Here is a 19889-nt window from a genome sequence, read left to right on the forward strand (position 1 = left end):
TTCTTCAAACTTACTAAGGTTCAAAGCAAGAACTGGTTAGTTATATAGACTATAGAGCCAAACAGTATGGGAAAAAGTAGGCAAAGGAGGTTAAGGGTATCTTAATTTAGAGAAGGGACATTTTGGAGGCAACCTATGTCATAGTGCAATAGTTAAGGGGATGCTTAAAGGCAGGAGCTTTGGAGCCAGAGACTGCGTTCAAATTCTTGATTTAACACATTACCTCTGTGAACATGGGGAAGTTACTTAACCTCTCTGATCTTGATTTTTCTAAATAAAGTTTGTAAAATACCTAGCAGATTGCAAGTATACAATTGTAGCTATTTTATTACCATTATTAATTCTCCTCCTTAAAGAGGCCCACAATATGCCTTATTTTTTAATATCTTATTCCACCCTGGGAATTTCTCAATCTCTTATAAGATTAAAATTTCCCATGAAATTTAGGAAGAAGCCTAACCCAACTTTTATTTCAGACTTTTGTGCCTATTTTCTTCTCTTCTTCCTTCATTAAAAATGAAATACAATGATTTTATTCATTTAAAAGTCAGAAGGTCCACATACAAATGAATCAATCTTGGGTACATGTAACAGAGAAAAAATTTAATTGAAAAAAAAAAATGGTCAGGTGCAATCCAAGCTCATCTGGTCCTTAAACTTAGGTTTAAGTACCATGTTGGAAAATTTCAGCCTTGCCATCCTCTCCATGGTGTGTGTCTGTATGGGGTATTTTAAATGCAAGCAGCAGAAGAGGTTTTATACCAACTGCTGTTCTCCAAATAAAACTTCAGCCATCCGCATCATTGACACCAGCTGTTTCTGTTAAGAAAAAGAGTATAATTTTTTTTCATGATTTCATGAAAAAAAAATCTGTTCAATCTAGTTGATCAATCATGGCCATCAGAATTAAAAAACAAAACAAAATGAATCACTCCCGTGGTTTGTAAAACTTGACCATCTACAAGAGACATTTGGGCACAGCCTGAGGAAGCCTGAAGGTATTTTGTAAAACTAGGTGAACCAAAATGTAATTCATCAAAACATATTTAAGAAGCACTATGATAGGCCCCGAGGGAAAACAAAAAGTGTGTACAAGCAGACTCCCTGTGTGACTAGTTTATAATTAATATTTGTCTCTTTCGGTTGTTAGCGAATATGCTGTGTTGTTGTGGAAAACACTCAGCCTCCCCACAAAAGCCATTTTAACCAATTTCATATCTGAAATAGAAAATAGATCATCTAAGAGAAACTAATGACCTAGCAAAATGTTGCTATGTTGAAAGTCATTTCCATTTTGATCTGAGGATGGCTGAACCAGCTCTATGTATTAATGACTCTCTCTCATCTCCCATCCTGTCTTCCTCCACCATTCAACAGGAGCTGAACTACCCCTGCCCCAACACTGCAGGATCAAATTTCAGAGATTTGAGGGCTAAGAACAGAGCACCAAGTCCAGAGGAGAAAAAGCTAGGAACCTCTGGATCTTCCTGAAGCTATTGTGCTGTGTGCAGAATTGTGGCCTGCCACCAAGGTCATGTGGAGTAGGTCCCATTCCAATATGACTGCTATCCATAGAAAAAAAATATTAAGACATATACACAGACCAAGGAATGACCATATGAGGATACAGTGAGAAGATAGCCATCTGAATGCCAAGGAAAGATGTCACCTCCAGAACTGGAAGAAAATACATTTGTTGTTTAAGCAACCCAGTCTGGGATATTTTGCTAAGGCAGCTCTAGCAAATATACCTAGTTACCTGTCACCTCTATTCCTCTAAGGGTTTTAAAGACTAGCAAATTCCCACTGATTGTTTCATATATGATTTCTCCATTCCCTGGGCATGAATGCATCTAGACCTTTTCCTTATCACTGTACCCAGATGAAGCAAAGCTATTTTGTTTAATATCTAAGAGTTTTGAGGAGTAATGGGAAAAGCTTATATAATTTCCAAGATAATTCGGTAATTTTCCAAACTCCCACATGGCATCTGCTAATTAATAAGATACAAAATGTCAAAAGACTATATATTCACTAATGCTAATGCATCTGAATATTGGGTATCATGGTAATATCCACATATAAGTAGTATTACCCACTTTATAAGTTAAGTATACAAGTACAGTCAATTCTTATTTTTCCAATTAATCTTCAGATTACTGTAGGCTTCCATTTGGAAAATTCTTCTGAACCCTATAAAATAATGTTGGGGCTCACTTTCCATATTCTAAACACAAGGTAGAGAACTGTAAAATCCTATCAGTTCAGGGCTACTGCCATATTGGTATCAAATGGTTGTTACTATAAATGATACCCTGATACAAGGAACACTAATACATTATGTAGTGATGGCCTTGCTGGCCTGTTTCTTGTCTCAAAGGGTCCAATACCTGCAGGTACATCCTGGCTCAGAAACATGTTTTGCTAGCTCTAATCTAAAAAAAAAAAAAAACACCTGGATCCATATTATGATCAGGTTACCAGCCATCTATCTCATAGTGAGAACCCTTCTAGGGCTTTTGGTATCCTTTATCATAAACTAGCCTTGGATTCTGCTATCAGCTGAATGTTAATGTCCTCCAAAATTCCTATGTTAAAGGCTAATCCCCAAAGCGACAGTATTTTAAGGTGAAGCCTTTGGGATTTGGGAGGTCATTAGTTCATGAGGGCTATCATTAAAAAAGATCAATGCTGAGAGAGGGGCCCAAGATAGTGACATAGGAAGACCCTGAACTTACCACCTCCATGGACACACCAAATTTACCTATTTATACAAAAATTATTCTGGAATTAAAATTAAGGGCTGAAGAGATTCTGTAAATCAAAAGACCACCTAAAGAAGAGCAAGAGAGATAGAGACAAGATAACAAAGGGATCCCTACACCTAGCACTGGTAACTGTAGTTGGTGGGATAGTACAAGGGACTATGAGCAGATTTTTCCAGTGTCCCAGGACAGACAAAAGCCATGGTATTAAAGGGCAACTAGAATATAAAAGAACTAGCCCTAAGTCCTCCCAAATGGCTAAGGAGATGTTGGAACTCTCTCTGGGTCAGAGGGCCTGGTGAGCCCCACTGTTTATGTTCCCCCTCCATCTTGATAGTACAGATAGAAGTAGGGTCCTCATACCATAGCTGGCCTGCTGCCTCAGCGAGCCCAAGCTTCTAGGCCACACCAATCTTGGATGTCCTGGAACATCAAACAAACAAACAAGGTTTAAAACAGCAACTAGAACATAAAAACCCCAGCCTTAATTCTTTCAAATGGCTTGGAGACTGCTGAAACTTTCACTGGGTTGGAGTGACTACAGTTTATAGCTCCCTTCCACTTTGATACCAGGGTCAAGAGCAGTATCTGGCTTACCCGAGAGCTGGCCTACCAAAAAATTACTAGCCTACAATAGCCCCAGCCATCCCTCCAAGGCTGCCACAGGGTGGCACACACCTGGACACCTTTGGGCAGTCCTCACTGCGGCTCCAGATATCTTACTAAGGTAATACAAATCTAAAGTACTCCAGAATGCTCCAGGCCCATACCCTTTGGTTCCAGACAAGTTTCCAGGGAACCCTCAGTATACAGCACCCCAGGAAAATTTCAGCTCCAGATTATGTACCAGGGTAGCCCTGTGAAGAACATCCCAGGAACTCCTGGCCTGCACCCAGCATGGCTCCAGCTACTCCATAGGGCATCCCCTGAGCAAAGTGCCCTCGAAAACCTCCAACCCATACCTGTCTTGGCTCCAACTGTCCCACAGGAGCACCCCCTGCAAAGAGTGTTCCAGAACCATCCAACTTCTACCTACACAAGCAGCAGCAGTTCTGTTAGGGCACCCTCTGGGTGGAGAGTCCCTGGATTCCCCCTTGTACCTAGTTTAGTTTCAGCTGTCCTCCCAGGGCTCCCTTTATACAGAGAGTAGCAGGACTACCCCAGCCCCTGTCCACTAAAGTTTCAGTTGTCATGTCAAGAAGCCTTCTGTGCCAAGAGCCCTGGGACTTCCTTGGGCCATGCTCACTTCATCTCTGTCCATCTAACAGTGGTGGCCCCAGTTGTAATTCCCTTGGACATCAAGCCCATGACAGGCAGAGCTCCAGTCAGCCAAAGTCACGATGCACACACAGTCTACACAAGGGAAGACCATGAACAAGATCATTACTTCACAGTATTGAGCACTTAAGAGAAGTAGCTGTTGCACTTAATTCATAGAAACAAAAGAAGAAAGTTAAAGAAAATGAGAGGAACACACTCCAAAAGAATGAACAAGACAAACCTCAGAAAAAGAAGAAAATGAAATGGATATAATCTACATAACATGTTAAAATTAATGGTAATAAAGATATTCCCCAGAATGTAGAGTAGATGAACTCAGAACTTCAATAATAAGACAGAAAATATAAAAAGAACCAGAGTTGAAAATTGCAGACACTGAAATAAAAAATGTATATATACCAGAAGGCATAAATAGTGAATTTGAGTATGCAGAAGAATGGATAAGTGATCTGGAAGAAAGTAATGGGAAACACCCAAGCTGAACAACAAAAAGGAAAAAAAAAGGATTTTAAAAATGAGGATATATTAAGGGATCTTTTGCACTACCTCAAGTAAAGAGGCAGAAAACTTGAAGAAATAATTTTTAAAACTTCCCTAACCTGGTGAAGGAAATAGACATCCAGGTTCAGGAAGCACAAGGAATCCCAAACAAGAGGAACCCAAGGAGCACCATACCAAGATACTTAATAATTAAATAACAAAGCTTGGGGCCTCTGGGTGGCTCAGTCAGTGAACCATCTGACTGGATTTCAGCTCAGGTCATGATCTCACAGTTTGTGAGAGCCTCCCATGTCAGGCTCTAACCTGATAGTGCAGAGACTGCTTGGTATTCTCTCTCTCTCTCTCTCTCTCTCTCTCTCAAAAAAAAATTTTTTTTTTAATTTTTTAAATTAAAATTTTTTAATTAAAAAAATATTCATTTTTGAGAGACAGAGCCAGACCGTGAGTGGGGGAGGGCAGAGAGAGAGAGACACAAAATCTGAAGCAGGCTCCAGGCTCTGAGTTGTCAGCACAGAGTCTGACGCGGGGCTCAAACCCACAAATGGTGAGATCATGACCTGAGCCAAAGTTGGATGCTTGACTGACTGAGCCACCCAGGCATCCCAAATTTACTTTTGAGAGAGACAACACGAGCAGTGGAGGGGCAGAGAGAGAGGGAGACAGAATCTGAAGCAGGCTCTAGGCTTTGAGCCATCAGCACAGAGCCCGACGCAGAGCTCAAACTCCGGAAATGAAAGATCATACATAGCCTGAGCCAAAGTTGGTCATTTAACTGATTAAGCCACCCAAGTGTCCCTAAATAAATGATTAATAAAAAAAATAAAATAACAAAGATTAAAGATAAAGAGAGACTCTTAAAAGCACAGGAGAGAAATAACTAGTTACGAGCAAGGGAAACCCCTTAAGGTTAGCTGATTTTGAGCAGAAACTCTGCAGAGTAGAAGGGAGTGGCATGATATATTTAAAGTGCTGAAAGGAAAAGAACCTACAACCAAGATTACTCTACCAGGCAAAGTTATCACTTCAAATTGAAGGAGAGATAGAGTTCTCCAGACTACACTTGATCTTCACCAAAAGACTGAGAAGCAATAGAGGTCCCAGACTAACAAAAGTAACAGAGTTCATCAGCAACGTAAAGGTAGTAGATCACTACTTTAAAAACTAGTAAGAAGGTTAAAAGACAAAAATAATAAAAGCAATTGTATCTAAAATGTTATTTATGTAACATATAAAAGAAAATATGTAAAATATAACATAAAATACATAAAATGTGGACGAGGGAATAAAAATGAAGTACCTTTAGCGTGTGTTCAAACTTAAAGGACCAAAAACCTAATAAAGAATACTATATTCCTAGAATGTTACGTATCTCATGGTAAATGCAAACCAAAACTATACTAGATACACAAAAAATAGAAAGGAAGCCAAGTGTAACACTGAAGAAAGTTATCAATCACAAGGAGAGCAAGAGAAAAAGGAAGAAGAAATACAAAAAACAACCAAAGAACAATTTTTAAAATAGCATATACATATATATGTATATATTTATATAATCAAAATATATATGTATGTGTATATATATATATATATATATAATCAAACTCAAAAGACATAGGGTGACAGAATGGATATTTTTTAAAAAAGAACAAGACCCAGGCATATGCTCACTACAGACCTAAAGATACATACAGACTGAAGGGATGGAAAAAGATATTCCATACAAATGGAAACAAAAAAAGCAGGATAGCAATACTTCTATCAGACAAAAGACTTTACAACAATGATAAAGGGATGAAATCAACAAGGGGTTTTACAAGTGTAAATATCTATCTAGCCAACACTAGAGCACACAAATATGTAAAGCAACTATTAACAGCATATAATACAATAATATTGACGGTAATACAATAATAAGGGACTTTAACGTCTTACTGATATCAATGGATAGATCATCCAGGCAGAATATCAATAAGGAAACCGAGGCTTTCAATGACACATTAGACCAGATAGTCTTAATAGATACATGTAGAACATTCTATCTAAAAATTATAGAAAACACATTCTCTTTAAGAGCACATGAAACATTCTCTAGAATAGATAGATGACTTGTTAAGCCACAAAACCAATCAATAAATTTAAGAGAAGTGATATCAAATCAAGCTTTTTTTTTTCCAACCACAAGGGTATGAAACTAGGAATTGTTCACAGGAAAAACTGGATTAAACAACATGCAGCCGAACAACTGAAAGTCAATGAAGAAATAAAAAAATGCATAGAACCATATGAAAATTAAAACATGACCATCCAAATCTTTGGGATGCACCTAAAAGAGTTCTAAAAGGGAAATATTGCATACGGAAATACAAGCCTATTTCAAGAAACAAAAAACTCAAACAGTGTAACCTTATAACTAAAAGAACAAAAAAAAAAAAAAAAGGACAAAGCCCAAAGTTAATTGAAGAAAAATAATAAAGATCAGATCAGAAATAAATGAAATTGAGAACAAAAACCAAATTGACAAACAAAATAGAAAAGAATAACAAAACCAAAAGCCTGGTTCTTTTAAAAGGTAAATGATACTGATAAACCTCTAACTGACTCATCAAGAAAAAAGAGAGGGGCATCTGGTGGCTCAGTGGGTTAAGCGTCCAACTTAGGCTCAGGTCATGATCTCATGGGTTTGAGCCCTGCATCAAGCTCTGTGCTGATAGCTCAGAGCCTGGAGCATGCTTCAGATTCATTCTCTATGTTATGTCTTTCTCTCTCAAAAATAAACATTTAAAAAAGAGAGAAGACCCAAATAAATAAAATCTGAATGAAATAGAAGCAACCAAAACCACTGAAATACAAAGGATTTTAAGAGACTACTATAAAAAATTATGTGCCAAATTTGGAAATTTTAGATGAAATGGATAATTTTCTAGAAACATACAGTTTTCCAAAATAACTGAAAAGATTAGTAAATAGAAATGAAATTAAGTTGGTAATCAAAAAACTCCCCAAAAGCAAAAGTCCACAACCAAATAGATTCACAAGTGAATTTTACTAAATGTTAAAGAAGATGTAACATTTATTCTTTTCAGAATATTAAAAAAAAGATGATGAAGGGAAGCTTCCAAACACTTTCTACAAAACCAGAATTACCCTGATAACAAAACCAGACATAGACACCACAAAAAAAACTATAGGCCGATATCCCTGACCAACAAGGATGCAAAAATCCTCAACAAAATATTAGCAAACTGAATTTAACAACACATTGTAAGGATCATTTAACATGATCAAGTGGGATTTATTCTGGGTGTACAAGGATGGCTCAATATTCATAAATCAGTCAACATTACACACTACATTAACAGAAGGATAAAAATTGTATTTCAATAGATGCAGAAAAAACATTTAATGAAATACAACATCCATTCGTGAGGAAAACTCTTAATAATGTGGGTTTAGAGGAAATATACCTCAACATAATAAAGGCTATGACAAACCCACAGCTAATATCATACTCAATGTTGAGAAACCAAAAGCTTTTCTCATAAGATCATAAAGAAGACAAAGATGTCCACTCTTGCCACTTTTATTCAACACAGTACTGGAAGTCCTAGTCACAGCAGTCAGAAAAGGAAAAGAAAGGACAACCAAACTGGGAGGGGAAAAGTAGAATTTTTGCTATTTGCACTTGATGTGATACTATACATAGAAATTCCTAAAGACTTTACCAAAAAACTGTTAGAAATAATAAATAAATTCAGTAAAGTTGTAGGGTAATAAATTAATATACAGAAATCTGTTGCATTTCTCTATAGTAATAACAAAATATCAGAAAGAGATATTAAGAAAATAATTCCATTCACCTAGAAATAAATTTAACCAAGGAGGTAAAAGACCTGTACTCTGAATACTATAAGACGCTGGCAAAAAAAAAAAAAAAAAAAAAAAAAAAAAAAAAAAAAAAAAAAATTGAAGATGACACAAAAACATACATCATGCTCATGAATTGGAAGAATGACTATTGTTTAAATGTTTGTTTTGCCCAGAGAAATCTGGGATTTAATGCAATCCCTATCAAAATACCAATAGTATTTTTCACAGAACTAGAATAACCCTAAAATTTGTTTGGCACTACAAAAGACCACGAATAGCGAAATCAATTTTGAAAAAGAGGAACAAAACTTGAGTTACCACAATTCTAGATTGCAAGATACACTAGAAAGCTATAGTAATCAAAACTGTATGGTAGTGGCAAAAACATAGGCACATAGATCAATAGAACAAAATAGAGAATGCAGAAATAAACCCACAGTTATGTGGTCAACTAATCTATGAGGAAGGAGGTAAGAAAATATTGGGGAAAAGGCAGTCTTCTTCAAAAAAGGATGCTGGGAAAACTGGACAGCTACATGCAAAAGAATATAACTGGACTACTTTCTTATACCACACACAAAAATAAACTCAAAATGGATTAAAGACCTAAATGTGAGACCTGAAGCCATAAAACTCCTAGAAGAAAACATAGGTAGTAATTTCTTTGGTATTGGCTACGGAAACATTTTTCTAGACCTGTCTCCCAAGGCAAGAGAAACAGAAGCAAAATTAAATGATAGGGATTACACAAAAATAAAAAGCTTTTGCACAGTGAAGGAAACCATCAACAAATCAAAAGGCAACCTACTGAAAGGAAAAAGATATTTACAAATGAAATATCTGATAAGGGGTTAAATATCCAAAATATATAAAGAACTTATACAACTTATTTAACACCAAAAAAACAATCTGTTACAAAATGGGCAGAGGATCTGAATAGACATTTTTTCCCAAGACTTACAGGTGGCCAACAAACATAAAAATATGTTCAACATCACTAATAATCAGGGAAATGCAAGTCAGAACTACAATGAGATTTACCTCACACATGTCAGAATGGTTAGTATCAAAAAGAGAAGAAATAACTGCTGGCGAAGATGTGAAAATAAAGGAACCCTTGTGCATTGTTAATGGGAATGTAAATTGGTGCAACTGCTGTGGAAAACAGAATTTCATAAAAAAATAAATAAAAATAGAAATACCATATGATCCAATAAGTTCAGTACTGGGTATTTACTCAAAGAAAACAAAAACTAATTCAAAAAGATATATGTGGGGCACCTGGATGGCTCAGTTGGTTAAGCTTCTGACTTCAGCTCAGGTAATGATCTTGTGGTTCGTGGTTTCAAGCCCCATATTGGGCTCTGTGCTAACAGCTCAGAGCCTGGAACCTGCTTTGGATTCTGTCACTGTCTCTGTCTCTCTCAAAAGTAAATAAACATTAAAAAAAAAAAAGATATATGCACCACTATGTTTATTGAAGCATTATCTACATTAACCAAAATATGGAAGCAACCTAGGTATCTACTGATATATAAGTGGATAAAGAAGATGTGGACTATATATAAAATGTATTATTATTTAGCTATAAAAGAGAATGACATCTTGCCATTTGTGACAACATGGATGGACCTGGAAGGGATTAAGGTAAGTGAAATAACTTGCGGTGAAAACAGTGTAATGTGTAAAGTTATGGAATCACTACATTATACCTCTGAAACAAAGGTAAAATATATATCTATACTTAAAAAAATAAATAGGTCAGAGAAAAACAAATACCATGATTGCACTTACATGTGGAATCTAAAAAACAAAATAAACAAAAAGTAGGAACAAACTCAAATACAGACAACTGGTAGTTGCTATAGGAAGGTAGTGGGAGGGATGATTAAAAAGCAGTAAAAGAGTAGTAGATAGAGGCTTCCAGTTAAGGAATGAATAAGTCATGGGGGTAAAAAGTTCAGCATGGGGAATATAGTCAATGGTATTATAATACTGTTGTGTGGTGACAGAAGGTTGGCACACATTTGGTAAGCATAGCATAACCTGCAGAGTTGTCAAATCACTATTTTATATTTTGTATACCTGAAACTAATATAAAATTGTCTGTCAACTATGCTTAAAAAAGTAAAATAAAAGAGATTATTTTCCTCATAAAAAGAGACCCAGAGAGCTTCTTCAACCCCTATGTCATGTGAGGATATAATGAAAAGATGACAGTATGTGAACCAGTAAGCACCCTGTTCCCAGACACCTAATCTGTAGAGACTTGATCTCAGATTTCCTCACCTTTGTAACTGTGAGAACTAAATTTCTATCATTTATAAACCACCCAGTTTACAGTATGCTGTTATAGCAGCCCACATAGACTAAGACAGACTGGGTGACTTTGGCCCACCCGTATAGGTTTCCTTAATTTCTAATCTCAAGGATAAGAGCCAGGATATTACATTCATTCTTACCAGACTATATCCTGGCTTCTGGTCATCTTTCTCTCAAAAGACAACTCTGAAAACAAATAGGTGCCAAAAAATGCTTCTATTGCAAGATTCCTCCAGAACAATAGGACTTTCTTGCTTTACAACTGCTTAACTAAAAAGAATCACTGAAGTACATCTTCCCATAATGAGAACTCTCCTCTGAGATGATTTGCAATTCCCACCTCTGAACATAGAAGCTATTAACTTGTCACATATTGCTTTACCTACTGTAAACATACACTGAAAATAATAGTTTTATATCATATGACATATAAATAAACATACTATGGGGGCGCCTGGGTGGCGCAGTCGGTTGAGCATCCGACTTCAGCCAGGTCACGATCTCGCGGTCCGTGAGTTCGAGCCCCGCGTCAGGCTCTGGGCTGATGGCTCAGAGCCTGGAGCCTGTTTCCGATTCGGTGTCTCCCTCTCTCTCTGCCCCTCCCCCGTTCATGCTCTGTCTCTCTCTGTCCCAAAAATAAATAAACGTTAAATAAACATACTATGCATTCTGAGATGTAATAGTTACCAAGTTTTCACACACTACTTAGTGCACATGTGCTATCTCTTGGTTGGCAACCATGGACTTCAATCCTGTAGGTTAAAGAAAGGAAATAAATGATAAACATTTGAGTTGGTACTTCAGAGGTTAGCTCAGTCTCAGTCTTCTGCATATTTGACTAAAATAACAGAATGAGAAGTGTTAGTACAAAGAAGAATTGTGAAAATTTATGGGACTGATGGGGCCAGCTACCAGCAATGTAGAGCAGGGGACTGGTAGTATTGTTAAGGTGGGGGGGAAGGAATATTCACTTACCATTCAGTATCTCTGCCATCCTGAACCCTCTGTCTAGAGAGAACAGTAGGGTCTACCAAAAGGAGGGGAAAGGGCGTTAGAATATGAAGAAAATCCTAACAGAGTCCACCAGTGTGGCAGCTGTTCTATCTAGAATAACAAAAATGCATAGAAAACAGAATTAAGTGATATTTTTAGTTATCAAAAGTTTAACAGAGAATGGAGAAATGTATTGATTCTTCTCTCTCCCATAACTTTTGTTTCCCTCAGGTATTTCTTCTCCTTGCAAGTTTCCCAGTATTTACAGAATAAGGTGGCATTTTATCTGAAAGCATTTGGTGAATGTTCTTTGAGTTTAGAAGGCTGCAATTTAACAAATGGCTTCCTCACACAAACTATAAGCATGATACAGAATGATTGACAACTATGCCAGCATTTGAAAAGCAGCTAAGAGCTTTAAAGCATATAGTAGTTGAGACCAGGATGGAGTTTATCTTCAACCTTGAAGATTGTGGTTTATGTTGGCAATATAAAATATCTGTCACTTTAATACATCTCTTACAAAGATTTTTAAACATGTCATTAAACAAATATACCAGAAAGATGGGCCCAGAAAAAACCAGTTTTGAGAGAACAGCAATAGAATCAAAATACATTATCACCAGATAATAGTCTCCTACTGTTTGATAAAGGACTCAACTTCTAAAGGCAAAACAAACACAGAGGCATAGGAAAGATGTTTGTTTTAGAAGTAGAAGACATTGATCTTATGACACATTTCTATTACAATGGTTTTATTTCTGTCACAAAGCAGGCTAAAGTTACAATTATTCTAAATTCAGAAGTGTTCAGAGAAAGACAGTCAGTGTATCTTAGCATAGTTATCACCTGTGTGCAGACATAGAGAAGTCCTCCCTCCTGCCACCCATTATCCCTTCCCAGAACAAACCCAAACATGATCTGCACCTTAGAGACTAAAACAACAGGAATCTACAGGAGATGGGGGGGGGGTGTGTGGAATAATGTTCAGAAGTGGTAGTCTTTATTACAGCATTTTGAAAACTCACATTCAAAGCTGAACCCTGCACCTACCTCTTCCACAGAGCTCGGGACTTGCTTGGAAGGTCATTAAAAGTGACTTAAAGCCATCTTCAATTCTATTGCTTTAATATTTAAGTATATTTACAGTATTGAAGAGACCTGGCCTGTTTTGTTAGGGATAGGATAAAAGTAATGTATGAATAACACCTTGGACACTGAAGTTACTTTCTTGCTGTTGTTTTGGAATAACGCTCTTCTCCTCTCTCATTCCTATATTTTACCCAGTGTCATGATGGAAATGAAACTCCTGTCTTGCAGTCAAACCTCAATGAGGTTTGCTTCCTGTACTGGCTGAACCTACATGTCTTCCTAATTTGTATAATCAGAGGCCACCTGAAGAATGGATCAGTAGCATCCTGGAAGAGCTGCGAGGAGAATTTACCTGCTTAAATTATATCCTCAGCCTAAAACTCCCACACCTGTCATGTTTTTGCACTTTCTTCATTCATGCCTCCTCTGTGATCAGCACTGGGCTTCCCAAATCATCCAATCTTCCAGCAGGTATCAGGTGGTGTATCTATTTTTAGCATTATCATGGGCTAAGTGTTGTAAAGAAAACGATACAAAGATGAATGGATCAGAGATTCAGACATAAGAAGCTCCCCATTAAGGTGGGGGGACAGATAAACAGACAAATTAAAAACTGTGACAAATGCTAACACCTCTCTCCTAGAGAGTACTGAATTAAATTGAAAAAATGTCCCTCAAACTGGCAATTAGATCTTAATGATGGCACCTTAAAGAGAGCAGTTTCAGGAAAGAAGGTGAAAGCCACGTTATTTTGGAGTTGTACTGATTGGGTGGTTGTAGAATGACCACAATGAACTGTTCTATAGTAAATTTTGCATAAAAATGTATCACCACAAGATGGTACCTAATGGGAACTCAGATGTCAGGAGAACATTTGTTTATTTGCTTTAAAGATGAGAGATTTGTGGTATGAACTTGCTATTATGAAGGAACTTCATGCCTCAAATCTCAGAAGTTTGTGTGTTTTTTTGTTGTTGTTGAATTTTGCTTTTTTTTCAAGTTTTTAAGTCAACTTTTAAAATGCAAATACTACTGAGAAGAGTAGGCTCTTAGTAAAATCTGTCAGTTGTCAGTTAACACCTTAGCAGGGCACAGGATGCTAGGGGGTGCCAAGAGCAGACAGGAGAAATGCTGCTCCTGACGAGGTGGGAGAGCACCCAATATCCGTTTCTTCACAGTTGCGCCTGGGAGTCAGCCAGAGAATCCCAGCTGGTCCTGGTTTGACAAACAATCCTCATTCTCATTCAATTGCCCAGAATATAGGAACACAAACAGGACTCAAATAAATGCTTTTGCAAATTGTTCTCCTTGCTGGGATTAGTTTTTAAATCAATGAAGATATAGATTATAGAAGCAAACCAGGGATTACAGAAGAATAATTTTGATTACTACAAATACTAAAATGATGCATGTTTATGAACAGCTAAAAAATATAAAAGAATAAAAATGAAATCTGCTTCAACTCCTCCCTATTTAATTACCCCCCAATGGTAATTATAGTTACCAGCTTGTTGAAGGACTTTCTACACTTATACTGTGCATTTATATACACACATGTACACATTATATATATGTCATCTGGCCCTCTTGCCAAGCTGTTTTCTCTGGTCTAATTTATACTTGTCAGTAGGAATGTGACTGGGAAGTTCTCACCTATCCTTGATAATAATAATAACTGTTAATATTTACTAAGTGCTCTCTAGATTCAAGATATGATACCAAGCACTTTATTTTTTAATCTTACAAGTACTAATTACCTGAACGTATTCCCATAAATAGCCAGAAAACCCTCCACAAAGCCAAAGTCCCCATAGTTACTCTTCCTAACCCTACACCCTTCTTCTGACATAACCACTGTTGCCAGTTAGGTAGGTATCCTACACATTAAAACAATTTATATACATACCTATATGTATATTCAGAAATATAATTTGTTTTTGTAATTATCATCATTCTATAAATCTTATGCGCAACTCACATCTTTTATTTTGGTCATACAGAGCTTTCCATTTCAAGCCATGTAAATACAGCCCATTCTTTTTTTTTTTTTAATATATTTTTTTCAACGTTTATTTATTTTGGGGACAGAGAGAGAGCATGAACGGGGGAGGGGCAGAGAGAGAGAGAGAGAGAGACAGAATCGGAAACAGGCTCCAGGCTCTGAGCCATCAGCCCAGAGCCCGATGTGGGGCTCGAACCCACGGACCGCGAGATCGTGACCTGGCTGAAGTCGGACGCTTAACCGACTGCGCCACCCAGGCGCCCCCAGCCCATTCTTTTTAACATTTGCATAGAAGGTATGCTAATCCATTCTGTGGTTTCATCACAGATGAGCCAGTCATTCTACTGGCTGACACTGAGGTTGATCTGACTTTTTCATTATAAGAATGAACGGCCTAATAAAAAAGCTCATACAGGCCTTTTGGACATATATACCACTATTTCCTTTTGTTAGTGAGGAGAGCAGTTGAAGGATGGAAAACAGAGAAGGCATTTACCTGGCATCCATTCCTTGCTCCTCCATTTGCAGGAGTTCTCATATTCCATTCAAGCTCTTTGCTACTGGAGCATCAGACTACAGTAGAAGTGGATCTTAGGACAGGCTAAGGCAATGAACCCATTTAATACCTCTGATCACAACAATGATTAACCTAGAGGATGGCACATGTCTTATAACGGTTCTAATAAAAATAAAATTCAAGGATTTTGATACCAATTCTGAGATACTTATTCTTTCTTACTGTACATGTACAGAAATTACATAGACCTGGAAGATGTCCATGCTATCTGTAATAGTTTGCTAGCGCTGCTATAACAAAATACCACAAACTGGGTGGCACAAATAACAGAAATTTATTTTCTCAGTGGTCCAAAGCCTAGGCGTCCAAGAGCAAGGTGTCGGCAAATTGATTCCTCGTGAAGACTATGAAGGAAGAATCTGCCTCAGGCCTTTCTTCGTGGTTTGTAGATAGCTATCCTCTCCCTGGGTCTTTACATTGTCTTCCTTCTGTGTGAGTTGTGTCTAAATTTTCGCTTCTTGTAAGGGTACCAATCATACTGCATCAGGGCCCACTCTGGAAACCTCATGTTAATTACTTCTCTAAAAACCCTATCTCCAAATACGTTTATATTCTGAGATATTTAGGGTTAGGACTTCAACATATGCATTTTGAGGACATAATTCAACTTATAACACCATCTTAGTATCATAGTCGGAGGCAAACGTAGGACAGAAGGGCGAGCTGAGAATCAGAAGGAAATGGGTGCTTGCAGGTCAAGCCTTACATAAAGCCAATGTTCCCTTGCTCAATTCCTTTCAACTGAAATTTTCAGTTGAAAGAGTCAATAATTTGTTTGAATGGCACAAGCAAGTTTAAACAGGATTTGTTTCTTGTGACCAAAAGAACTCAGGCTTTTAGAAAAATATGTTACAGTCTGAAAGATACTGCTCAGTTAACCTCCTAAAAGTCATTTTAAACATACTCTCTCACTGAGGGTACATAAAAGTTCCATATCCATTCATGGTCATCAACAAAAATTGTTCATCACCATTCTTTTCAGTGAAAACTGATATCTGGGGCGCCTGGGTGGCTCAGTCGGTTAAGCGGCCGACTTCGGATCAGGTCATGATCTCATGGTCCGTGAGTTCGAGCCCCGCGTCGGGCTCTGTGCTGACAGCTCAGAGCCTGGAGCCTGCTTCGGATTCTGTGTCTCCCTCTCTCTCTGCCCCTCCCCCGTTCATGCTCTGTCTTTCTCTGTCTCAAAAATAAATAAACGTTAAAAAAAATTTTTTTTAAATAAAAAAAAAAGAAAACTGATATCTTATCATTTTAATTCCCCCTTCCCCCTGATTGTTAGGAAGTTGAACATCTTATCCTTTGTTTATTGGCCATTTCAGTTCTGAAAATTGTCATTTTACATCTTTTGCCAATTATTTTATTTGCCTAATTGGCAGTTTTCATACTAATTTTCTTACTAATTAGAAAAAGTTAATAAAAGAAAATATTTCCTCCTGTCCTGTACCTGTTTGTAAAACTCTATATATGGTATTTTATGTTATGCAGACATTTCTAAATATTAATTGGTTAGAATTGTCAATCATTTTCTTTGTAGTGTCTTCCTTATAGTGTTTCCATGCCAAGATTACAAAAACATTTTCCCATAATTTCATACATGTAATACCTTTATTGTTAGTTTCCCTTATATTTAGATCCTTAGTAGATTTGGAATCTATTGTGAATGTTGTGATATAGAAAATGTAATTTATTATTCTAATGGATATCCAATTGTCCCTAAATCTTTTAGTAAACAATGTGTGTCTTCAGTGATTTGAAATATCTTCATTATGTATTAAATTATCATATTTATAATCTGTTTCTGAAAAATCAATTCTGTTCCATTGATCTTGTGTTTATTTCTCTACCAAAATCACACTGTTTTATTTAAGGTAGCTATGTAACATAGTAAATATTATTTAAAACATAATAAGGTAACTTTTGATATGTTTGAAGGAAACTATTACCTTATTGTTCTTTTTAAACATATTTTTGGCTAGTATTTTTCATTTATAGGACATCAGGGAATCTGGTTTCTTAAAAATGGTTGAGGGTAATTACATCTTCCACATGAGATACAAAAGAAAAGATCACACCTACACTTGCAACAAAAAAGAGACAGATTAACTTCAAAACTATAACTTTTTTGAGCCCATCATAGAGCTGAGGTCCAATGCATAGTTCCAAACATCTAAAGAGAGATGGTGCCTACAGGGAGACAGGAGAGCAAGCATTCACTCACTTTAGATAGACAGGAACCAGATACAGTTAAAAAAAAAAGTTAAACTAGTACATTTGAAAAATTTGTAAAGGTGAGTGTTGGCTGGCAGAACAGTGAGAAACCCATAAAGACCATAGAAATTACTTATGTCCTTGTGCAGGCTGCCTCTTCATAAATCGCATGGGGTGTACTCACAGAAAAGTTTGAACCAAGCCCTAGGAAGTGTGTATTATAGGAAAAAGCAGCTATGTGAAAAGGCAAGAAACTGTCTGCCCTTCTTCTCTATCTCCACTAAGAAACAAGAATAATCAACAATTATCACCAGGGAAAATCTGCATGACATTAGGTTAGGCAAAGAGGTTTTGTATATAACGTCAAAATTATTGACAAAAGAAACAAATTGAACTTCTTTAAAATTATTTTTTTCTTTAAAATTAAAGATCCTGTTAAGAAAATGAAATGACAAACCATAGGCTTGGAGCATATTACACAATTATGAAAAAAGGACTTTTCCCCAGAATATATAAAAACCCTCAAAACTTAATAATAGTTAAAAAAAAATGGACAATCACAGGCACCTGGGTGTTTCAGTCGGTTAGGCATCCACCTTCAACTCAGGTCATGATCTCACAGTTCATTGCTCAAGCCCCATGTCAGGGTCTCTGCTGACAGCTCAGAGCCTGGAGCCTGTTTCAGATTCTGTGCCTTCCTTGCTCTCTGCCCCTCTCCTGCTAACATTCTGTCTCTCTGTCTCTGTCTCTCTCTCTCTCTCAAAAATAAACATTAAAAAAATTTTTTTTAAATGGACAATCTAATGAAAAGTGGGTAAAAGATCTAAACACATCTTTCAGTAAGTGGGCAACAATTAAGTTCATGAGATGTTCAACATTAGGAAATAGGGTAATTCAAATTAATACCACAATGTGATAATACTACGTACTTATTACAATGTCTAAAAAAAGAAAAAAACAAAAAAAAAAACTTGTCATACCATTCTGACAAGAACATGGAGCAACTGGAACGCACATAAGTTGTTACTGGAAATTCAAAATGCTAGAATCAATTTGGTAATAATATATCAATTTCTTGTGAACTTAATATGCAACTATGCCACTCCTAGTTATCTACCACAGAGAAATAAAAACCATGTTCACACAAAAAATGTGTATACAAATACTTCCAGGAACTTGTTAAGCACCAAAAACTGAGGGAAAAAACCCATATCTCTTTCAACTGGTGAATAAATAATGTGTAGAATATCCATATAAGAGAATATTACTTAGTAATAAAAATAGCAAACTATTATTTCACATGAGATGCATGAATCATAAATATATTTTGCTAACTTAGAGAAGTCAAACCCAAAAAGCTACATAGTACCTAATTCCATTTATGTGATATTCTGGAGAAGGCAAACATAGTTGCTGGGTTGGGGGTTGATGAGAGGTGTTGTCAACAGAAGAAAATTTGGGGGAAACTATGGGTGTGAATACATGACTGTATATGTTTATCAGATAAATACAAATCACAAAGTGTAAAAATCACTGCATCTAAACTTTTAAAAAAATAAGTCAACCAAAATTTTTGTGGGGCTAGGGGGAAGAGAAAGATGGAATAAAAACTCTGATGAATGAATATAACTGAACTGCAAATAAATCACATGACCATATTAAAAGGAATGGGAAGAAATAAGATGATTAAGAAATTTTAGAAAATAGTACTTTGGATACTACAATGTTAAAGATTAAGAAAAGTTTTTACTCAAACACTGTAGTGGAGTTGGTACATTGTTTTTCACAGATACGGGTTAGAAATTCTAATTCTACTTCATTTTCATACTTGAACAAACAAGTAAATGTATTATAGATAACAAATGCCAAAGTAAGTAATTACAGTTAAAGAAGGAAAGTATAATGAACCCTGTAGTGCTAGGTAAGAGGCAAAGGCGTCAATATGGACGTATGGTTAAAATGTACACATAATATAGATACAAGTGTGTATACACAAGTGTGTGTGTGTCCTAACTCTATCTACTGACAGGACTAGAAATAGTAACACCCCAGTAGCAATGAGTATACCTGGATTTCAGATTTTGGTTTCTAAAAACCATTCTCTAGTAAGAGAGCTCTTTGGAGAACTGATTTAGTCCAAAGCCAAGGCAGGTAAAAGACAAGATGAACCCAAAGCATCTTGTGGTGGCAGGAAGCAAGGAAGCATTAAAAAAAAGAAAGTAACATATCAAAAGTCCATACAGCCAACCTGAAAGCTTCTAGTAGTAGTCAATGGTGGAAC

The 19889-nt window shown here is 36.6% G+C and overlaps 1 long non-coding RNA gene across 3 annotated transcripts in view; it reads right to left on the reverse strand.

The window, feature by feature from the left end:
• Positions 1-442: 442 nt before the first annotated feature.
• Positions 443-19889, reverse strand: part of LOC102900778 — a 278882-nt gene continuing 259435 nt past the window's right edge. The window contains exons 3-5 of one of the 3 annotated variants that reach the window (XR_006583191.1): positions 4012-4118; positions 3129-3188; positions 443-819 (exon numbers count right to left, since the gene is read on the reverse strand). This is a non-coding gene — a long non-coding RNA (uncharacterized LOC102900778). Of the gene's footprint in view, positions 820-3128; positions 3189-4011; positions 4119-11397; positions 11489-19889 lie in introns of all 3 variants that reach the window. The other 2 variants (XR_002744795.2, XR_006583192.1) reach the window with 2 other exon arrangements.

The sequence above is a fragment of the Felis catus genome, chromosome C1 (genome assembly GCF_018350175.1).
Source record: "Felis catus isolate Fca126 chromosome C1, F.catus_Fca126_mat1.0, whole genome shotgun sequence".
Lineage (NCBI taxonomy): Eukaryota > Metazoa > Chordata > Mammalia > Carnivora > Felidae > Felis > Felis catus.